The following is a 24,306-nucleotide window of genomic DNA, read 5'->3' on the forward strand; positions in this document are numbered from 1 at the left end:
GGAGGGTGCAGCATCCCCAGCCCCTCTGCTGGGCAGGGAGCACACCCTGGCTCCTTGGGCACCTGGTTCTGCCTGCTGGGCCTCCTGCTGCTGCTGCAGCCACCCCACTGTGACACCCCAGCTGCCCCACCCCTGCCTGCATGTGTCCCCACGTGTCCCCCAGGTGTGACAGTGCTCACAGGGGTTTTTGGCTGAGGGAAGAGATGAGGATCTGACTCCATGTTTCAGAAGGCTGATTTATTATTTTATGATATATATTATATTAAACCTATACTAAGAGAATAAAAGAAAAGGTTTCATCAGAAGGCTGGCTAAGAATAGAATAGGAAAGAATGATAACAAAGGTTTGTGGCTCAGGCTCTGTGTCCAAGCCAGCTGACTGTGATTGGCCATTAATTACAAACATCCAACATGGGCCAATCACAGATGCACCTGTTGCATTCCACAGCAGCAGATAACCATTGTTTACATTTTGTTCCTGAGGCCTTTCAGCTTCTCAGGAGGAAAAATCCTAAGGAAAGCGTTTTGCATAAAAGATGTCTGTGACATCCAGGCACTCCCCACACTCCCCCAGCAGTGAGTTCCCTTCCTGCCACCCTCCTGCTCCCTGGACTCTGCAGCTCTCTGGTTGGGAAACATTTTCTTAAATAAGCCAGATGAAGAGTGTCTCATAAAGCATTCATGTCACTATAATACTCAGGCCTAAGTGAATGGAACAGAAACCCTACAACAAGCAAAGCCAACACAATAAAATGGTCACAAAGAGAATGTTATGTTTGCTAATGGAATTACAGCAAGTTTAAATGCTGCATCCAATGACTTAGCTGACTTAGCTGGCCCTGCTGCACACATGGTTTCCTCTGCTAGCCTGGGAATGCCCCAAAATCCTTTTTCTCCAAGAGCCACATTGCTGTGTGTCAGCGCCTGCTTTGTAGAGCTCTCCATAAATTGTCACAGAATCATAGAATTAATTCGGTTGGAAAAGACCTTTAGGATCATCTAGTCCAACCTGTGACCTAACACCTCCTTATCAACTAAACCATGGCACTGAGTGCCATGCCCAGGCTTTTCTTAAATGTCCAGGGATGGTGGCTTCACCACCTCTCTGGGCAGACAATTCCAGCACCAAATCACTCTTTCTGTGAAGACTTTCTTTCTAACATCTGACCTAAACTTCTCTGGTGCAGCTCGAGGCTGTGTGCTCTGGCTGTGTCAGTTCCTGCAGACAGAGCCCAGCCCCAGCTGAGCACAGGCACCTTTCAGGAGCTGTGCAGAGCCATGGGGGCACCCCTGAGTCTCCTTTTCTGCAGGCTGAGCACCCCCAGCTCCCTCAGGGGCTCCTCTCAGGGTTTTATCCTCTCCATCCTCGTGTCCTCCTCTGAACAAATTCTGGAATCTCAAAGTCCTTCCCAACCTGAGGGGCCAGAGCTGGGCACATTCAGGTGTCAGCTCTTCCCATCATCCCCAAGCACCCTGGGGCTGCCTTTGCTGCCTGCCCAGGGCTCAGTGCTGTGGGGTGATGCTCAGGAGAGGGGCTGGGTCTCCCTGAAGTGCTGAAGCAGCCCCTGAGCCTCCTCCATCCTTCCTTCCTGCAGTGATCCAACCCCTCTCTCTGAGCTGTCAGGGTGAATAGCTGTCCCTGCCCACAGATGAATTCCTACCTGTCCCTGCCCAGGACAGAGACACTGATGTGGCTTGCCCATCACACCCACCTGCTGGCCCTTCCCCAGCCTGCCTTCCTGTGCCTGTGTGAGCAGCCTGGAAAGCCAAGTCTGTTCCCAACCAGAGGCTGGCAAGGGCTCTGAGTCCCTTTGCCAGCTGGAAGCAGAAATACCAGCATCCTTTGGTTAAAGACAACAAACCAAAGAGGATTTCTAGTTTGGCTTCCAAGCAGGAAAGCATTTTGGGAAGATAGTTATAAATAAGTGGTTTAGCATCCCCTGCCAGCAGACATCACAGAGAAGATAATGTTCTTTTTTTATAAAACTGTCAGTGACTCAAATTAGGACTTTTCCCTCCCAGTTAACACGAGGCTGTTGATGGGGGCTTCTTCTAAGTGCTTGCCAGGCCAGAACTAATCCAGCATCAATTACTGCCGTTTTGGGCTTGCTGTGATAGCATAGAAGGGTTCCATTTTTATAGCTGATCTGTATATGACCACTGATAATCTAACCCACAGTTGTGCAGAGAGTGGACACTGTGAACCTCAAGGCTCCTGTATTTCTTTTCTGTATTTCTTTTCTGTATTTCTTTTCTTCTGGCAAGACCCAAACTTCCCTGACTTGAAGAGACTCTCCCAGGCAGGAACTGGAATTCTTTTAGGGTGCTAAAAATGAGCTGTTGGTCTGCGCTCTTGGTTTGCAGCTCACACCACCTGGAGAATACACAGTGCAGTCCCAGCCTGCAGCTTCATTCCTGCTGGAAATGTCAGAGGGACATTCTGGCACTGGCAGCTCGCCCCATCCCTCTTCTGAAACTGCCCATGGGCACAGAACTGAGCCTGGGACAGCAGGGACAGCCCCTCTGGGGTCCCTCAGCAGGCAGGGACAGCAGGTGTGCTCACTGAGAGCTCCACTTTGGTGTCAGCTTCGAGAACATCCCTGTGGGGTGACAGGAGAGGGCTGGGCAGAGGTGGCCCCTCAGTGCCACTGTTCTCCTCAGGGTCTGATGGAGTTTTACCCTCACAGAAGGTCTTGAAAGCTTCTCAGACATCACCCAATGCTGGGATCTCTAGCTGGTCACAGTGACCCCAAGAAGAGTTAGAAAGTCTCTTTTCCCAGCTTGAAGAAGGAGTCAGGGCTCTTCATTTCTCAGTCTCAAGGTTGTTTATTGTATCTTATCTATAAAATTCCTTCTCCTGCCCTGCCGAGGTCTGTCCAGCAGGACAGTTCCAGGCACTCTGCCTGCCCCAGGGCAGTGTTATGTCTTTATACTAAAAACTACCTGTACAATGTTTACAGTAACTTCCCAATACCCATCACCTATGTTGGACAGTGAGCTTCTACTCTAAACCAATCTGTGAGTGCCAACATCACAGCAGAAGATGGAGGCCAAGAAGAAGAAGGAGACACCCAGATCCCTCCATCTTGCCTCCTGAACCCCCATACCAAAAACCCCAAAATCTACTTTTCCACCCCGTGATAACTTCACTGTTATTCTACCTAAACTGTTGTTGCTTGCTGATCTTCATCCAAGGTTGGTAATTTGCTCCACGGGTCATAATCAAACCCACAGGTGTTCTGGGCTCTGTGCCAGGGTCTCTGAGCCCCCTTGCAGGGGTCCTGGTCATTCAGGACAGCCAGAGGGATGTTCTGGGTTCCCACAACCCAGCACTCAACTCAAGGCTTCCCTGCTCTCCTCTGTGCCCCCAGCTCAGCCTCAGCAGAGCCCCCTGTGCTGATCCCTGCGGCTCAGTGCCACTGGCAGGGTCCTGCTTGCTTTGCTGCAGCACATCCCTATGTGAGCACACCCCAGGCTTGCTGCTCCCAGGCACGAGATTGTCCCCAGCCTGTCCCTGCTGGCCCATCCAAAGGGCATCCACTTCTCTTCCTTGATTTCTTCTGTCTATGTCTTGGATTCCTCTCAGCCATCCCTGGGGAGGATCCCATCCATTCCAGAAGGGTTTCTCCTGCTGCTGTGCTGATAATTTCTCTGAGATCTTCAGAATCCTAGGGCTGCTGCCCCTGCCACGGGGTCCAGGAGAGCTCTGCAGCACAATGGGTGCCCTCCCTGCAGGTTTTCCTTGGGAAGGGCTTGGCAGGGATGTGCTGGTGCTCCCCTTCCATGTTCTTGGTCCTGGGATGGGGCTGTCCCAGCACACAGGCCAGCCCCCACTCCAAGCCCTCTTCCCCAAATTTTATCCCTCCCTGGATAAAATCCATCCCATCTGATCAGACACCTGTATGGATTTTGCAGCCTGCAGAGAAACATCTCCATGACTCCTGTTGAGGTTGGGGAGGGCTCAATCAGGGCAAAGGACACTTGATGGAAGCATAAATGCTCTATTAATATTCAGTAGGAAGAAAAAACACCCAAGCAACTCAACAATCCTCTCCACATCAAGCTAAACTACTTCTGAAGGTAGTTTTGGCAAGAGGCCACAGTACAGATGAGATTGATGGCTTCCAGGTATAAATATTTACTGTTTGACCTTGTTATTGTTCCATCAGCCAAAGGTTTTACATATTCATATATTAATATATATATATACACACACACACGTGTGTGTGTATATTTATGCTCACAAACTTTTTACATCTAAAAGTCAAACCTCTTTGTCTTTGAAAGCCAGAACGGCCACTTTTATTTATTTTACTTCCCTCTCATTCATTCTCTTTGCTGAATCTTGTGGAGTGAGCTGAACCCTGTGCACTGGGCTTTGGGAGGCACAGGGAGCAAAGGGAGCAGGGGAGGAGAGGCTCCCCCACTCTGGGGGCTCAGTGCAGGTTTGCTGCATGGAGCAGGGACTTGCTGTGAGAGCATATCAGGGTTCCATTTTTATAGCTGATCTCAACAGAAATCCATCTGTATATGACCACTGAAAATGTAACCCACAGTTGTGCAGAGTGGGCACTGTCAACCTCGAGACTACGGGATTTCTTTTCCTTTATAAGAAAAGAAAGGTTTTTTTCCCCAAGTCCTTTTTTTCCCAAGTCCTTTTTTCCTAAGTCCTTTTTTCCTAAGTTTTCAGCGAAACAATCTCCAGTGTCCCAGGAGCTCCAGCCCAGCCCTTGTCCTTCCCTGCCCATGGGGATGTTCCTGAGATGCCTTTGACAGCTGAGTGCTACAAATCAATTGTTCCTCAGGCCATGGCACAGCCAGGGGATGCGCAGGGGGAGTCTCCACCCTCAGTCTGCTCCAGGAGGGAGCACAGAACCTGCTGGGATCCAATCCAGCCCTCCCTAGCCAGAGGAACACCTTGGCCCCTCCTGCCCAGCTCAGGGCAGTGCTGGCACCTGCCCCTGCTCATCCTGCTCCAGGTGGGATGCAGGGATTCCTGAGGGTGTGAGCATGGTGGGAGGTGTCAATGGGAGCTGCTGTGCTGATCTCAGCCCCAGCAGGACCACACACAGGTGCTGGGTGGCCTGTGAGCAGTGGGGCTGTGCTCACAGCCCCTCACAGACACCCAGCATCACCCCTGCCTGTCCCTGCCTCAGAGAAGCATTCAGTGAACCTGCAAGTGCACTTGGAGCTCCTCTGTTCCCTCCTCTGCTGCTGGAGAGAGCCTGTGGCAGCCAGCAGGGAGGGCTTTGAGGTGTCCCAGCCAGGAGAATGAAGGATGTCACCAATTCTTGTCCTGGGTGTGTGCCTGCCTCATCACAGGAATCTCTGCTGCTTTACAGCCCTGGCTTTGGGCTGGTCCCAGCACTGGGCCTGTCATCCTCCACCACCAAGCTGGTTTTGCTTGGGAAGCTCTAGAACAAACAGGTTCTGGCTATTCTGTCCTGTTCTGCTCCTCCCTGTCCCACTCCCCACCAGGGCAGATCTCTCCTGTAAAAAAACAACTTTAAAACTTTACCAGTCCCTTCTGCCGAGAGAGGGAAGCCTGGTTTCACGTTTGCTGCACAAGCCAGGCAGCTCCCACAGCCTTTGAAGGCTCTTGGCTCTCCTCAGTGCTGCTTGAAGGCCCTGTCAGCTTGATGAGACCATTGGCTGGTGCTGCACTGTGAGCTGCACCCTGGCTCCCCTGAGAAGTCTGTCTGTGCCTCCTGTCCTTCTGCAAGGCACCCAGCAAATGTCACAGCAGCCAAGCGTCAAATGATTTGATTTTTTGCAAGCACAGAAAGCAAAAATCAGAGCTGGGAAACCTGAGGAAACCTGGGAAACCTCTCCCAGGCTGCATTCAGAGTGCAAGGGTTCCTCCCTGCTGTCACCAGGGATTTCTCAGCCCCCCAGTCCTGCCCGGTGGCCTCGAGCATCCCCTCACCCACCAGGTTGTCACTATCACTGCCCTGGGGACAGTTGCCAATGTCCTGCCTGAAGGGGACACCAGCTGCTCCTGTAGGCACAGAGGGTGGCACCACACCGTGCCAGGGCAGCCCATCCTGGCACAGAGCACACCCAGCACCCCAGAGAGCACCTCCATTGTCACTGCCTGGGCCCAGCCTGTGCCCAGCATTGTTCTCCATCCTCAGCTTTGTTCTCCATCTTGTCAGACTTTCTTTACTCCACTATGAGAAAGGATCTAGCTGGCAGCAGTTCAATGCATGACAATCCTGTTATTACAGCTGTAAATAAATAACATCTAGGGGGAAAAAAAAAAGCATTTTTAAAACTTTTTGTTGACTTTGTTTTCACTACTGAGTAGCTGGTAGCCACTTTCTTAAGGGATTTCTCATGGAAACTGTGACCTTTATTCTCTCTATTTCTCTCTCTCTCTTTCTTTCTGAGATTTTTTTCTGTGTTTCAAATGCTTTTTGGTGCAATGTTCAATGCCTGTTTGTATTTTTGAATTGTATTTTTCAACCTTTGCTGGAAAAAAGAAAAAAAAGGCCCATTCTAATTGGCAGGATTTTTAGTCCTGCCATTTTTTTCAGCTTTTAGCTTTTTCAGTAAGTCAAAGCAACAGAAAAATGCCTCAAAAAATTACAGTGAAGTTCTGAGGAGAGATTAGAAAACATCAGAAACAAGAAGAGCATGAGTAAGATCAGCAAGCTGAGTGGAGGAGGAGGAGGACTCTTGTGACACCTACCAACCTCCTGATGTAGAACACAAGGTGGGACTAGACCTCTTCACTGAATTCAATCACTCTGCTGTTCCACTCTACCCACTCTCTCGAACTACGATCAAAACAAATAAAAATTCATATTTTAAAAAAATATCTGTTTTTTGTCATCATGGTTATTTTCCCCAGGTTTGGTTCTCAAAGCCAAACCCTCTGGGCTTTGGACCAGCAGCCCGTTTGGGGAGTTTGTCCCACTGACAAGCAAACAATTAGAAAATAATATTAGAAAATAATATCAGAAAATAATATTCTGGGGGAAAATAAAAGCTTGACAATATTCCCCGTGCCCATTGTGTCATGTTTAACATGCTTTCCCTTCCAGTGACAGGGGAGGGCACAAGGTTAATCAAGTCAGATTGGCTGGAAGGCAGGGTGGTGGTGATGTGGGTGGTGGGAGAGGGGTCTGAGGTGCTTTGCCCTCCCCGTGGGTGACCCATGGCCAGGCACTGCTGCTCCAGGGAGCTTTTGGGCATTTCTCTGGGCACAAACTTTCTGCTTCTCCAGGGGCAAGGAGAAGAGGCTTGGCCAGGACCTGAACTGCCACAGGGCAGAGTTAGATGGGATTTGGGAGGGAATTCTTTCTGTAAGAATGCTGAGGGCCTGGCACAGGTTACCCAGAGCAGCTGTGGCTGCCCCTGCATCCCTGGCAGTGCCCAAGGCCAGGCTGGGCAGGGCTTGGAGCAGCCTGGGATGGTGGAAGATGTCCCTGCCCATGGCGGGGGTGGCACTGGGTGGGCTTTCAGGTCCCTTTCAACCCAGATTGTCCATGGTTCAGACACACAGAATAATGAGGTTTCACAGAATGACAGAATAATGAGGTTGGCAGAGACCTCTAAGCTCATCAAGTCCAGCCTATGCCCTAACACCTCAACCAGACTATAGCACCGAGTGCCATGGCCAGTCTTTTTTAAACACATCCAGAGATGGTGATTCTACCACCTCCCTGGGAAGAGCATTCCAGTGCTCTTTATTATTCTTTCAGTGAAAATTTTTTTCCTAATATCCAACCTGTGCCTTCCCTGACATAGCTTGGACTCTGTGTCCTCTGGTTCTGTCAGAGACCAACCCCACCTGTCTGCAGCCTCCCTTCAGGAAGGTGTAGAGAGCAATAAGGTCACCTCTGAGCCTCCTCTTCTCCAGGCTAAACAGTCCCTTCAAACATTCCTCACAGGGCTTGTGTCTCCTGCAGGAGTTTTGATTGTGGATATTAGATTTACCCATGCTGTATTTGACAGCACATGCCATGTCCCCCAGCCAGTGTGACATGCTCTGTGTGTGGTGTGCTGGAAGAGCAGTTCAGGGTGTGGGGGCTTCATTTGGACACTCCTCTTCATCTCTTTGGAGCCATGAGCTGGCTTTCCCTGCCTTTATGAGATGTTATATTTAGCAACTAATGGAAAGAAGGATTTTCCTCCCCGTGCAGAAAGACCTGAAATTAAGTCAATCTCTCCAAATGCAAAAGCAGAGGGCAAATCACCTGCAAGAAATTCTGAAGTCCATCCTATTGCATTAAGCTTGAAACTTCCAGTGTTTCCACTGACCCTTTTACGCATTTTTAGTCAAAATATTGATGATTTATCCAAATCCAACACATTCAGTGAGGACTTCCCCCTTCCCCCAGGTAACACTGGGAAGGAACAGGAAAAGAAAATAACTCCAGTGAGAGCATCAGTTGTTTTCCAGGCCTGGAGAGGGAATGAAACACCCTCCACCTTCCTTGGATTCCCTGAGCACCATCTGAATGCGGGACAAGATCTCCAAACATATTGCAACCTTGGACAAAAAAAAAAAAAAAAATAAAAAAAAGTTAGGCATTTGAATTTGCTGCATTCAGCTGAATCCTCCCTCTTCCTCCGAGATTCAGATGCCAGAGGAGGCTTGGGAGAGCTGGGGCTCACAGCTGCTGTGGCAGATGGAGTGTTATCATGGGGCTGAGCAGCACAGCCTGCATACTTATGGCTTCCTCAGGAAGGAGCAGGGCTGGTGGCCTCAGCAAGAGCAGCCCATCACTGTCTGAGAGCACAAAAACTCCAATCTGAAGTTTTCCCCCCTTTCCCCATCACCCCTCCAGCCCCCCTGCCTGAGTCCTTCCCTAATCAAGACTGCACAGGGCTGGTCCCAGCCTGAAAAGATCTTCCTGACTCAGAGGACAAAAATAAACAGCGATGTGAAATGCTTCCTTGCATTATCACTTCTCTATTTGAACCTAGAACAAGGACCCTGAAGAGGAACAGAGTGTAATTGCAGTGTCCACAGAAAAGAAATAGTAATGAAAACAGACAGAGCCGGGAGAATTGGCAGAGAAGAGGCAGAGCTGAACAAGTATTTATTACCCCAGCACTTAGTGCTCAGCCTGACAGGTGTCTCAGGAATGCAGGAGCTGGGGTTTATTATTAGGTGCTCATAACACAGAAGTGCTCAGGGTGAGGGGAGGGCAGGACTGCTGACGTGTGGCTGCTGAGGGGCCGGGAGCTGGGAGCAGAGAATTCCTCCCCAGAGAGGCCAGAGGGGATGGCTCAGCCCCACATGGAGGAAAGGATCCCCTCTGGGGCACAGTGATTTCCTTCTGCCTTCAGAGTGTTGCTGTTCCAGAAACAACTTCTGCAAACCAGCTCCTAAGATGGGGCCAGGTCCCCAAAGCCAGCCCTCACACATTCTTCATGCCTTAGGATTTTATATTTTCATACATTTGTAATCCTGCTGTGACCATGTTCACAGGGGTCAAAGGATGAGGGAAGAGATGAGGATCTGACTCCATATTTCAGAAGGCTGATTTATTATTTTATGATATATATTATAGTAAAACTATACTAAAAGAATAGAGGAAAGGATTTCATCAGAAGGCTAGCTAAGAACAGAAAAAGAAGGAATGAAAAACAAAGGCTTGTGGCACAGACAGAGTCTGAGCCAGCTGACTGTGATTGGCCATTAATTAGAAACAACCACATGAGACCAATCCCAGATGCACCTGTTGCATTCCACAGCAGCAGATAACCATTGTTTACATTTTGTTCCTGAGGCCTCCAGCTTCTCAGGAGGAAAAATCCTAAGGAAAGGATTTTTCAGAAAATATCATGGCTACATCCTGCAGTTCTTTATTGTATAACTCCAAACTCCACACGCCGTGTGAGCTGCTGCTTTCCCATTTTGGGCAGACACAACAATTCCTCTCCAGGCCTGGCAATCAAGGACACTTCACTGTCACAGGCCCCAAGAAATGGAAAGAAAAGTGAGTTGGGGGGGCAAACTGGGGGTAAATGACTTCATTACCTGAAGCTGGAATTGGAAGATGAACCCCCAATATGCCAATGGACCAAACTTATAAAAGTGTGAAAACTTGTGTGTCACTGTCATATTTTCTGAAAAATCCCTTTGCCAGGATTTCTTCTCCTGGGAAGCTAAGAAGCCTCAGAGAAAAATGAAAACAATATTATCTCATTTGCTTCTCCTGTGTTTGCTGCTTTGAAATGTGGCTGGAGATTGTTTATCCAACATGTAAATTGTTTTTACTTTATGACCAATCACGGCCCGTGCTGGGACTCTGGAGGGAGTGACAAGGTTTTAATTAGTATCTTGTTAAGCCTTCTGTCTGTATCCTTTCTCTATTCTTTAGTATAGCTTTAGTATAGCATTCTTTAATATAGTATAATATCATAAAATAATAAATCATCCTTCTAAGAACATGGAGTCAGGTTCTCAATTCCTCCTTCATCCTGGGCACCCAGCAAATGTCACACCCCAGGGCTACAGAGGGTCCTGCACTGGGGATTTGGCTGCCACAGCCACAGGGGACAGGGGACTCAGCCAGCCTGGGGACAGCAGTGCCACCAGGGCTGTGCCACCAGGGCTGTGCCACCCCCATCACCACCACATCTGCCAGGCAGAGGGAAAACCTCTCTGAAAAAGAGCCCCTGGGGGATTTTCTTCTGAAGGGGAGAGGGGCAGGGGCTGGCTGAGCATCAGGCACTTTATGGAAGCTCTTTGGGATGCCCCATAAATAGCAGAGGAGGCAGTGGCACCAATGGTTTGAGAGAAGCAGGACTGCAGCAGGGATAGTCCAAGGACATCAGGGAGGACAGGCTGCTAGGAAAAAGCAGTATTTTGTTTATTACACAGCTAGCACAGCTGGGGAAAAGAAGCCAGGCTTTCTGGTCTATAAACTGAGGCTTTCCGGTCTATAAACTCTCCTTGGGATGTGGTGCTGGAAACTCCAGGCTCAGAGCTGAGAACAGGTCTAGACTAAGCCTGTTCATGAGGCAGTCAGAAGGCAAAGCTCCCAGCAGAGTGGCAACTTGCTAGAAAGGAGAAAGGTGCTTCTTGGGATTTTGAGAAGAATAGGAGACAAAATAGTATTGCTGAGCTTATCCAGAAAAAAAAAAAAAAAAAAAAACAAAAACAAAAACTCAAAACCAGGCAGTGATCTGGATTTTTGAAAAGACACAGAAATCAGTATAACATAGAAAACTCTGCTGAAGTCAACACACCATTTTCTCAGCATATTCAGGCTGTACACTTGCAAGAAGCCTGGGAGCAGTCAGTGTATGGTCTGACCCCAGCCCAGCCATACAGCAGCCCAGAGCTGTGCTGGAAATGACCACAACTCACCAGCCCCTCTCCCAGCATCCAAAGGAAGCTGTTCAGGCTCCTCTTCTGATTTCTCTTTGCCATAGTGAATTTTTCATATCTATGGCTGCCTGTAATCCCCAGTTTGCCTGTAAAACTAGCCTGGGCCTGCTTACTGCTTTATTACACCCAGCATAAATCAGGAGGGGTGGTGAGACAGGACTGATAAGGAGGATTTATTATGCTTGAATAACCATCTATAAGCACTCATTGCTGAGGGACTCCCCCTCCTCCCTCTGGAGAGCAGCTGCTGGCAGAGCACAGTCCCTGTCAAGTGTGAGCACTCAATCAGCTGGGACTGGGGAGCCTCACTCACATCCCCAGGGTGGGCAGAGGGCTGGGATCACCTCACTGTGCTTACCACAGGATCACTGAATCAGGATCACTTAATATAAGAGCCGAAATGGGGGATGTGGGACTCCAGGCAGCTCCCCAAAATGCAGTTTATTGTATCTGAGATGTGACAGCATCCAGGGTTGTGGGTGACAGAGCTGTGCCTACAGCTGTCAGCTCCAGCTGCAGGCAGGCCTGGAGACCCTTAGTTTAGGTTATAAATGAATTATATACTTTTCTTTTGATCACAATGCATTATATACTTTGCTGAGCATCTTAATACAGTAGAACCAATCTATACCTTAACTTTTACCTATAACCTATCATAACTGCTATCATTACCATATTCATATTACTCGTCTCCAATCACTAAAAGTTAGTACATTACAGTTTAAGCTAGAAGTTGTTTTTCAGTTTTATTGCAGTGGAAAACTCTGAGACCTTTTTTCTACTTGCAACTTTGCTGCCTTGTTTGCCTGTGTTCTCTTCCTGCTTGGTAAAAACATCTTCCTGTTTGGGGTGGGTTTATCCTTTGCTCTAAGTCATAAAATCCCCTTCTAACTAACACACCCTTGGTTAGCCAGTGAGACTGGCTCAGCAATTCTTTTCTCCTATATCAAAACTTGCTTCTATCTCTATTCCTTCATCAGATTCCACATTTAAAAATATTTCTGCCAAGCATACATATCTGTGAGACTTTCTTGCCAAACTTTCATCCTGGCCAACAACTTAAGGATCATCTCAATCCCACCCTCCACCATGGGCAGGAACACCTTCCACTGGAGCAGGGTGCTCAGACCTCCATCCAGCCTGGCCCTGGACACTCCCAGGATGGCAGTGACACAAAGGGAAGCATCTCTAAGCAACTTTCCCTGTCCCAGAGATGTAGAGGTTGATTTATAGGGGAAAAAGCCCTGAGGTGGGGGTCTGTCACCACAGGTGTCCCAGGTAAGGAGCAGAGATGTGCAGAGCTCCCTGTGTGGGTAAGGATGCTCCAGGGCACATTGAGCTGCCCATGGGGAGCCCAGGGTGGCCAGAAATTGCATTTCACCCACAGCAGCCACTCCTCTCCCTTTTGGGTGGCCATGTGTGCAAACCCAGGGCACACAGGGAATATTTCTGTGTCTGCTCTGGGGTGCCCTGACCCCCAGGGCAGCACTGACTCTGACCCTCATCCATGGAGAAAGTTTCCTAGAGTTCAAGATAGACTGGAATCCACAAAAGTGTGAAATAGATTATAGAGAGTAGTGTAGGTGTGTCACTGGGTGAGAAATTGAGGTTTTGGGATTTTTAGTGTTTTGTGGATGGAAGCACATCAAGATGGAGGGCACAGGGTGTCATCCTGGTTTTCTTCTTCATGCTTCGTATTCCTTCTTCTCCATGGGTTTGGGTGGCATTTTGTAATTGGGCAGAAAAGTCCCATTGTGGGATCAGTTATTGGGTTAAAAGAGGAAATAATCTAGGTGTCAGTTCTTAATTGGAGAGTTTAGTCTTAAAAGACCTTGTAACAGAGATTGTTGGCCATTTTGTGTAGGGGGATAGAGATAGTGTGGAAAGTAACCTTACCCCTAAGGAGCTGCAGCTGGGCCAATTATCAAAGATTAGGGACAGGCCTGACTTTACCAGGCCACAGCTGTAAGCAATGAGAAGAAGATGCTATAGAAGAGTGGGGTGGTGTTGAGAAGGGAACTGGAGTTGGTTGGTGCTTTGCGAAGAAGAAAGAATCAGTGCTCTGAGGAGGTGCCCACAAGAAAGGAGGTATGAAACATTTGTGATGAGACAACAGTATGGAACCCCTGTAATAAAATGACAACAATTTTGCGCCTTCTAATGAAAAGCTGCCAAAACTCATGGTTGTGAGACTGATAAGAAATAATAAACGCCTGAGTCCCAACGTGAACTGCCATCTCAAGTGCCTCAATCCAGACCCAGAGAAACCCACAACTGGTGCCCCCACAGCCATGCAAGCAGTGTAGTGCCAACCTGGGGGTCGGCATCCCCCTGGGAACACCAGGGCCTGCCTGCTGGCCTCAGCAGGATGGAAAATTCAGGGTGGAAATCAAGCCCAGCTGTCCCAGGGCAGCTCCTGCAAGGGACACAGGAGCTCAACACGTTCGGTGGCTTTTACAGAATTACTGCTGGGCAGTTGGGTGACATTTCCCTTCCCTTGCTAAGTTTAGAGAGTAATTGTTGTGCTGCTTGTTTGGGCTCTTTGCAGCCCTGCTGTCTGGGCACCTCATTTGCGTAATTTTTTCGGGTCCTGGCTAATAATGACGTCATGGCAAAGCAATTCATAATGCTGGACTGAGAGTGGGCTTTGTTGTCATGGTAACTTTTGATTTGGAGGCTTGCAGGAAGGAGACAGGTAAGTGCTTGAAATTGCCATATTTCAGCATGGTTTCAAATGCCTTGGACGTCTGAGGCCCATTTTCCATAAATGAAATTTCAAGCCTTGTTGAAGCACTTTGTAAACAAAATTCATTTATTGCCTGAAGAAAATGGAGGGGAATTTCATTGCAGAAAATACTTTTAGGAAAAAAAAAAAATTAAGGTTTCATGAAGCACTCTACAAAATAATGGGAGTTCAACAGAAGCAGAGTGTGCTAATGCTGCTCTGCTCCCCAAACCCAGCCCTGGAGAGAAGTGATCCTTTCCCTGTGAGGTGACAAAGTCCAGTGGCTCTCAGGGCTGGTCCAGCAAGGCAACTTTAATGCTGAGGGAGGTAATGAGAGGGATAGAAACAGCTCTGATGGGAGCAATTTCTAATTAGTTTCAAATGCATCCCCCACAAGTGTGCTCTGTTCTACCTAGTCTGAATCAATGAGCCTCTCTGTTCCCAAAATTTGGGTCAATGTGTACTATATTAGTCAAAATACTCTGGGAGCTGAGATATTCATTCGGAGCTGGGTATCAACATGCTTGTTTGGAGCTGTGATTATGAGTGCTTGTGGCTTCCCTGGAAATCAAACAGGAGTGATGATCCCCTCTGGGTACGAGTTAGTCTGAGCTGGGCTGCAGGGGGATATTTCCAGCTAGGAGGCCCTGGGCTTCTGAGGAAAGGTTCCCAGCTTGGAGAGGCTGTGTAAAATCAGCCAAAGCTGTACAGAGCTGATTTCCTCTCAGTAAGAGCCTGAATGAGGGATGTGGGACTCCAGGCAGCTCTTCAAAATGCAGTTTATTGTACCCGAGATGTTACAGCAGCCCAGGGTGACAGAGCCACACCTACAGCTGTCAGCTCCAGCTGCACACAAGCCTGAAGACCCTTAATTTTGGTTACAATGCATTTTATACTTTTCTTTGCTGTTCATTTTAATACATAACAACCAATAAATGCTTTTTCTATTACCTACAGCCTATCACAACTACTATCATTACCATATTATGGTCAACACTATCCAATTACATGAATTATTATGTTACAGTTTAAGCTTAAAGTTGTTTTTCAGTTTTCTTGCAGTGGAAAATTCTTAGATTTTTTTTTTCTACTTGCCACATCAACATGTCTTGTTTGCCCGTGGTATCTTTCTGCTTGGCAAAAACATCGTTTTGTTTGTGGCCAGCTTATCCTTTGCTCTAAATCATAAAACCTCTTTCCAACTCGACATAATCTTTGCTTTCTTAGTAGTCCAGCAAGACTGGCTGAGCAATCCTCAATTCTTTTTTTTTTTTTTTACACATGTATTATTCTTCTATATCAAAACCTGCTTCCATCTCTATTCTGCTCTCATGCTCTGCACTCAGAGACCTTTCTGCCAAGCACACATGGCTGTGAAACTTTCCTGTCAAACTCTCATCCCTCCCAACAGCCCTCCAGGTGAAAGCCAGCCTGGACCCAAAGGCATCACTCAGCATTTGGCATCTGCATCCAGCAGGGCTCTGGTGCTGGAGCCTTTGGTTCTGCAGCCCCCTAAATGTTCTCCAAGGGACATCCAGGGTCTGTGGGTGCAGCTCTTTGCCCAACCATGCTGGGAAAGGAGAGCCTGGTGCATTGCTGTTACCAGGATCTGGGCTGCAGCCTTTATCCAAACCCTCTTCAGCATAATTTATATATTCCCCTCAAGTGTCTCTTCCTCTCCCTTCCCCTTTTCAGTGTCTCCCCTGAAGTGTCCTTCCATAATTTATATATTCCCTTGAAGTGCTCTGTCTCTTTCTTTGCCTGGAACAGGGTGGCCACCTGGGGGAACTTCCCTCCAAAGCTCAAATAATCCCCTGGCATTTAAAACCATTGCATAGAAAATGTTGTTTTCCTCAAGGCAGGTGGCAAAATAAACTCCCTCCCCAAACCTGGTGGTGTTTAAGCTGGTGGTTTGGGGAGGGAGGGGGATAATGAGAGGAAATTAAGTGTTCAAAGTCAGTTTGTACAGGGCTTGGAGCAAGCTGGTGTGGTGGAAGGTGCTCCTGATGGAACCATTGCTCTCCAAAGGGTTCTCCAGCCCAACCCATCCTGTGATCCTGTGGCTTTATGAAACCCAGGTGGGAATGCAGAAATCCCCAGCCCAGGTGCAGCTCGTTGAGCCCCACAGCTGCTGCAGGAGGCAGAGGCTCCAGGTGGGAATATTTGAGTGGGAATGCTCAAGCACAGGGATGTGGGGAGAGGATTGTCCTGGGCTGGGTCAGGACCCTGCTCCAGCTCCAGGGATGCTCAAAGCCCTTCCTGGGTGAAGGACAGAGATTCCCCAGCAGGACGGAGTGTGCTGGGGCTGTGAGCAGCAAACTGGGGCTGGGATTCCTGGGCTCACCAGGAGCCTGTCCCTGGCTACAGCAAGGGCCTGAAATAGAAACACTTTGGGAAAAGCAGGAAAGGAGGGGGCTTGAATGGCTCCAACCCTTCTCCATGTGATTTTCTCCAACCTTCAGAGCTTCTTTTGGTGGCAGGAGCTATTCAGGGAATTTGAACTGATTTTTTTGCACCATTTTAGGTGCCTAGAAATTGCATTTATTTGAGAGAAAATAGGGACAGTGTGCTGAAAACACACTGTCCTGCTATGCAAAGGAGAAAAGGCAGGTATTCCTGAAATTAACCCAATGCCTGTGCCGGTATTTGCTGGATGTTTGAATAGCTCCAACCCTTCCCCATGTGATTTTTCTCAAACCTTCAGAGCTTCTTTTGGCGGCAGGAGCTATTCAGGGAATTTGAACTGATTTTTTGTACCATTTTAGGTGCCTAGAAATTGCATTTACTTGAAGGAAATAAGTAATTTGCTGAAAACACAGTGTCCTTCTATGCAAAGGAGAAAAGGCAGGTATTCCTGAAATTAACCCAATCCAAGTGTTTGCTGAGGGTTTGAATGGCTCCAACCCTTCTCCATGTGATTTTCTCCAACCTTCAGAGCAGTTGTTGCTTCTTTTGGTGGCAGGAGCTATTCAGGGAATTTGAACTGAATTTTTGCACCACTTCAGGTGCCTGAATATTGTAATTATTTAAAGGAAATAAGTCATTTGCTGCAAACACACTGTCCTGCTATGCAAAGGAGAAAAGGCAGGTATTCCTGAAATTAACCCAATGCCTGTGCCAGTGTTTGCTGGGCTCCCAGTCTGCAGGCACTAAACTGGGAGAGCCCAAACCTTATCTAAAGAGTGTCTGATTGCTGACAGCCCTCAAGCAGCAGATGCTCCCTGTGATCCTGGGCTCTGTGTCACTCTCATGCATCTCTCAGATCCTCACCAGAGCTCTGTGCTGCCTGCAGGAGCCCACCCTGGTGTTTAATCTTGTTCCCCTTCTGTTGGGGGGCCCTCGCTGCTTCCTGGGGAGGGGAAGCAGGAGCTGAGCTCTTCTCCCTGGTGCCCAGGGATGGGATGTGGTGGAGGGGCTCAAAGCTGTTCTAGGGGGAGTTCAGAGTGGACATTAGGAAGCTCACTGTCTAACAGGTGATATGTATTGGGAAGTTGTGGTAAATAATGTACACGTAGGTTTTAGTATAAAAAGATAACACCTCCCTGGGGACAGGCAGTGCCTCTGTCTGACCTGCTGGACAGACCTCAGCAGGCCAGAGAAAAGAATTTTATAGATAAGAAACAATAAACAACCTTGAGAATGAGAATGAAAGAATCCTGACTCCTTCTTCGAGTGCCAGGCTGGGAAAAGAGACTCTGACACATCTGGGGGTCACTGTGAGCAGCAGAAGACCCAAAACTGACCCCTCCCCAGCTCTGCTGCTGCTGTCACAGCTCTGATGAGGCTTTCCCCCCTCTCTTTGCCTCTTTTCCCCCCTCTCTTTGCCTCTTTTCCCCCTCTCTTTGCCCTTGCTCTGCTCAGCTGGGGCTCCCCAAGCTCAAGCTGAAGGATTTCCATTGTCCTGCTCCTGCCAGTCATGCCCAGCTCCCGTGCAGGGGGTTCTGAAGATGGAGATAAACATTTCTTGAGAGCAAAGTTCACTTTATTAGTGATCAGCACAGCTTTTCAGGGACAAAACGTGGATTTAGAGCTTAATCCCTGGCTCCTGCTGCGTTGCAAGCTCTCTGTAAAACCTTTATGGACACCAAGGCCATTTTGGAGTTTCAAAGTTAAACAGTCCCTCTCTGCCCTGCATGTGAACACTGGAGGATTAGAGAATCAGAGCCCCAGTTGTGAATATATTCTGGTTCTCAGGTGTCTCCCTGCCTCGAACCTGCTTTTGTGGCCTGACTCCAAACCTTCCCAGCTTATTTCCTGTGCTCAAGGCTGGAGCTGGTCAGGGACAATCAAAACAATCACAACCCTCCTGATGCATGAATATGCTGTAAACAAAAGGGACAGTGATTTTTTAGCATAAATAAATATTAATTTGGTGGGGTTTTTTTGGAAGCTTTTCATTTATTTGCCATCTGTGATTCTGCTGATTAAAAAATCATCCCATCATCCCATCCAAGACAGCAAAGGTCTGGCTGGGGCTTGGCTGGCTCGCTCTGTGGCACAGAGATCACTCTGGAGGCAGATGAACCCTATGGTTAATTTGTCCCTGACATGCTGAAAATGGCTCATCAAAAGTATCAGAAAAAGAGCTAAAAAAATTGCCAGGGAGAATTCAAGCAGCACAGTGAGACCCTAGAACAGGGTTGACCTCCCCTTTAGCAGTGGGGGTTCAGACCAGCAAAGCCCTTGCTTGGAACTGCACTTTCCTGGCCTTGCCTGAAGTTCTGGAAATATCCAAACACACTAATTTGATGTTAGAGAGAGAGCGGGGAGAAAACACAAAAGATGACCAGCAAAGTAAATGTGCAAGGAAAGGAAAATCGGTGGACAGACAAAAGGCTTTGCTCCGCCAGCAGTCAAACCATTCAGGCAGCCACAATAGCTGCTCCCTCCTCATCCTGTGCACCCAGCCCTGTGCATTGGTGGTTATTATCTCTCCTGCACCAGACTGGTGTTGACAAACAAAACGTAGCTTTGATTTTTCCATGTGTGCAGGGCAGGGGGAGCTGTCAGCTGCCCCTCGGTGCCTGCTCCTCTCCCTGTCCTTGCCCTGCTTTATTCCCGTGGAACAAAGAGCTGAACGGTGGCAGGAGATAAATTAAGGGTTTGAAAAACATTAGGATAATTAGGCACTGAGGCACAGAGTTGAGGGGTCTCTGCTTCAAGAGCTCTGGGTTTTGGGGAGCTTTTTGATATTAGGAAGAAATTTTTCACCAGAAGAATAATAAAGTACTGGAATGCTCTTCCCAGGGAGGTGGTGGAATCACCATCTCTGGATGTGTTTAAAAAAGGCTGGACATGGCACTTGGTGCTATAGTCTAGTTGAGGTGAGTCCTGGTTTGGAAAGGCAGGAGTCTGCTAAGGAAGGCAGGAGCCTCCCCTGAAATGGAGAATGTAAACCCTCCCCACACCTCTGAATTGCTATAAAGTTTAAATTAGGGGCTCTCAGGTAAAAATATGGGAGCAGGAAATAACAGTTCTTTAATAGGGAAGAAAAAATAAAAGGATAAAATAAACAATGCAGTACACTAGAACAACACTGCCAGAGTCAGAACCCAACCTGACACCCTGTGGGTCAGGGTGTTGGCAGCAGTCCCATTGGAATTGTGGCTCAGCCCTCCTGCAGTGTCAGGGGTGGTTCTGCTGGAGCAGGGATCCTGTAGAGAAGGATGGATTCTTCCTCTGAAGATCCAGTGGAAGGAGAGGCAGCTGCTGTTCCTCTGGGGAATCCAGTGGAGAAGCCGTGCTGGTGTCTCAAAACCTCTGGATTATATCTGGGTAGGAATGCTTGGCTCCTCCCTCTGGGCTCACATCTCCCAATGGGATGCTGCAGTTCTTATCAGCCATGCAGGGACATTCAATAGCTGTTATCAGCAATGTCCCCTCCCAAGGGAGGTGTGATTGTGGTCACTCAAAGAGAGAGATAAGGCAAACTGCCCACTTGACAAAGATAATCTGCCATACAGATGGTAATAGAAAACATCTTGCCTTGCAATCTGGAACAAGGTGTTAGGGCATAGATCGGACTCAATGATCGTAGAGGTCTCTTCCAACCTCATATTCTGTGATTCTGAGGCAGCAGGTCCTCAGGAGAGGGAGGAGAGAGCTGCAGAAAGGCAGCAGGGGTGGTGGCTGCTGCCATCAGCTGTCCTGTCACTGGCTGCCCACATAAGGGAACCTGACTGTGGGATTTTTGGGGTTTCCTGTGGCAGGAAGGAAATGATGAATTTGACTCCATGTTCTCAGAAGGTTAATTTATTATTTTATGTTACTATATTATATTAAAGAATGCTATACTAAAGAATAGAGAAAGGATCCTTACAGAAGGCTTAACAAGATACTAATGAAAAACTTGTAACTCTTTCTTTAGAGTCTGACACAGCTGGCTGTGATTGGTCATTAAGTAAAAACAATTCACATGTTGGATAAACAATCTCCAGCCACATTCCAAAGCAGCAAAGCGCAGGAGAAGCAAATGAGATAATATTGTTTTCCTTTTTCTCTGAGGTTTCCCAGCTTCCCAGGAGAAGAATCCTGGGCAAAGAAATTTTTCCAAAAATATGACAATAACACCTGACAGCAAAGGTTTTTTTGATTCCCCTTCTCCATCCTGAGCTACATTGGGAAGCAAATAAATGAGAGAACAAGGGAGAGGGGGAGTGAGAGCCTGGAAAGCAAATAAATGAGAAGACAAGGGTAAATCATGAGAGCTGACTGAAACATGGAGGGTTCTGGAAAGGGAGCAAATGTCCAGGCACCTGCCCCTTTCCTCAGCATCTCCTCTGGAAGATGGGAAAAGAGGCACAGCAAGAACCTGGCTTCACCTGCCGTGTAAAATGTGCTGTTACTGTGCAGACCTCCTGCCTTATTTTCATGGGCAGGAGATTTCTGAGGAAGACAACGGCTGATGAGAGCAGTGCAGAGTTCCTTGGTGCTGAGGGCACATGCTGGAGATGAGGATTATTCCTTCCATTACACGGCTGGGGAGCAGAGCACTGAGAAATCCCCCGCAGGCTCCAATCAAGGCAGTTCAGAGCTGCAAACAGCCCCAGACCAGGATATTCCTCAATGGAAAATGCTGCTTCTCATGATGGGATGAGAGGCTGAAAATCTCTAGGGCACCTGGATGGCAAGAAATAGCAGCGTGGAGGCAGAGAACAGAAAAACCCATAGAGTCACTGTCATTAATTTAATGTTTATTAGATGTGCTGGGAGGCTGAGTGGTCCAGAGGTTTCCCTTCTGTGCTACTGTTCCCAGAGCACTCTGTTTATTCTTTAGGCCAGCTTTGGAGAAAAGCTTTTATCTCCCCAAAACCAGATTTGGTGTCAATGTAAAATGAGATCATTACTTTCTTGCTGGCAGAGTGGTGTGAAACAATGGTGACTCAAAAAACAGTAATCTCTATAAAACCAAGGCCTGCTCTCACTTGGCAGGTGTTATTTATTTTTCCTAGCAGAGGGAACAAGAAATTGTAGCTGGAATCTCCAGTTGGCTTCCCAAGATACTACTGTGACATTTTAATGATCTGATTCCCCTCAAAGGTGGCATTTTCACTTGTTCCCCTGACCTATCACTGCACATTTGTTGTGAAACAAACTGTCTGCTATCAGCCCTGACATCTCAGGCTCAGAGGAAAATAAAATAACTATTTGGGAGTCCAGTGCAGTGCATGGGCTGTTCCCCCTGCAAATCCTCATGAGGCCTCAAGCTCTTTGGGATATGTCAGTGGCACTCACCTTGGCTGTGACTGGGGTGCACCTGTGGGATGCTCCTGGCCCAGGAACACTCTGTCCCACTCATTAACACATGACTGGAGTTGTTCATGCTGTGGGACCCCTTTCCCCTCTGTCTGCCCTGTTTGGAGGAGTCACAGCAGGCAGAAGTGCTGTTTGTGACAGGCGTGGCTCGGATGAGGTGACCTGCAGAGGATGTGGCTTCCAGGGTGCCCTGCCCCACAGCCAGGCTCTCGTCCCCACTCTCTGGAGGAAAACTGGTTCATGCTGGTGTAAAACGTGTGCAATGAAGAACACAACTACAGCAAAATAGTTTATGTAAAGCACTGATGTGGGAGAAGTTTCATAAGAGGTTTCATACCTCAAAAAGGCCTTTTGTCAAAAATAGAAGCATTTTCTGGAAGGGGAAAAAAAAAAAAAAAAAACTCAAGTTTCTTGCACAGTCTTCCTGTCATACTAGCTGCCATGGAGACCTCCTTTTCTCCCAGAGTGCAAGATCCTATTCCAGCCCTTCTGTGAGCGGGACAGGGAGCACAGGCAGCCCTGTGGGCAGTGACTGGGCTGGGGACAGCAGCTGCCACCCACTGGGGGCTGAGCTCCTGGCCTGAGGTGTCCCAAGGGGGCAGAGCAGAGTGAGTCCTGTCTGGTGGGACACAGCCAGGCATGGGTGAGCTGCCAGTGTCACCTGGGAGGGAGCAGAGAGGAGGAACTGGCTGGAAAATTGGGCAAACCCACACTGTCAGAATCCAGGACATCCCTCTGGCTGTCCTGGATTGCCCAAACCCCTGCCAGGGGGCTCAGAGACCCAGGCACAGAGCCCAAGACCCCTGTGCCTTTGATTATGACCCATGGAAAAAACTGCCAACCTTATATGAGGATCTGCAAGCAACGAAAGTTTAGGTAGAATAATAATTAGTTTGTCACAGGGTGAGAAATAGATTTTGGGGATTTTTAGCATGTGAAAAATACATTTTTGGGTTTTTTTTTAGAATGTGAAAAATAGATTTTTGGGGGTTTTTAGAATGTGAAAAATAGATTTTTTGGGTTTTTAGAATGGGGGCTCAGGAAGCGAGATGAAGGAATCTGGGAATGTCCAGCCTTTCTTCTTCTTCTTGGCCTCCATCTTCTGCTGTGATGGTGGCACTTTTGGATGGGTTTAAGGTAGAAGCTCACTGTCTAACATAGGTGATAGCTATTGGGAAGTTATGGTAAATAATGTACAGGTAGTTTTTCGTATAAAGACATAACACCTCCCCAAGGTAGTCAGTGTGCCTCTGTCTGACCTGCTGAACAGACCTCGGCAGGCCAGAGAAGGAATTTTATAGCTAAGAAACAATAAACAACCTTGAGAACAAGAACAGAAGAATCCTGACTTTTTCTTTGACTGCCAGGCTGGGAAAAGAGACTTTCTAACACATCCTGGGGTCACTGTGAGCAGCAGAGATTCTGAGACTCCACCTGTGCCAGAGACTGGGACAGAGCAGAGCTCCCAGCGCTGGCGCTGCTTTTCCTGCAGGTGAAGCTGGCACCCAGCACCAAGAGCAGGCTCCCTTCCCCTGGGGAGGAAACAGGGACCCAGCAAACCCCAAAAGGGAACAAACCAGAGCTCCTGCTCCAGAGGGGCAGAGCAGGAATCCAGGCAGGGAAACCAGGCCAGGGGAGTCAATGCAAATGACTTTGATCACGGAGCTCCAAGCCCATTTGCTCTGTAGGAAGCAGGGCTGTCAGCAGGGGTAGGCAGTGACAGGGGTGGGATCTCACAGCTTCTGACATCAAATCAAGAATGTGGCAGATGCTTTTTTCTCTCTTTTTTTTCTCTCCCCTAGCTTCAGAGGGCCCTCAGCATCACTTTAGGGACCCAAAGGGGGCTGATTTCAAGCTCCATGCCCCTGCTTTTCTGTTGAGCTAAGTGGCAGCACTCTGGGCAGTGAGAGGAATAGTGGATTTGTCTTTACAAAACTAGCACTTGGAGATAAAAGAAATAATGGGAAAGATTCCACTGATTGATGAATGGAAAAAGATATTTGCTTTTACAAATAAGCTTTAAGTTTGCTGATAAATGAAATTAGACATTGAAAGATGAAAGAAACAATGGGGAAGAAAAAGCCCTATATTCTGTAAGAATTAAAAATGAAAAGGGAGGGTTATACATTAGAGAGGAATCTTTGGTATCAGGTGTTGTGGGAAGTCTGAACCTCTCAAGTACCTCAGAAATGGGGAAAGAGAGAGGAAAATTGGGATAAAAAGGGAGGCTGCATCTTCCAAAACTTTAAGAGACCCCTTGGGAATGCCCCATGGCCTCTCCCTTTATTCAAATAAAGTCAAAGGACTCCTCTGTCTCCTTTTAGGATATAAACCTCTGGTGTTTGTGGATTCATTTTCCTGCCAGTAGTGTTGATGTTGCTTCTGCAGGGCGATGGGATGGACTCCAGATGGGACTGGGGATGGAGCACCTGGTTTGGGGCAGGCTGGGGGCACAGGGAACCCCAAGGATGCCCTC

Source organism: Melospiza melodia, chromosome 16 (assembly GCF_035770615.1).
Source record: "Melospiza melodia melodia isolate bMelMel2 chromosome 16, bMelMel2.pri, whole genome shotgun sequence".
NCBI lineage: Eukaryota > Metazoa > Chordata > Aves > Passeriformes > Passerellidae > Melospiza > Melospiza melodia.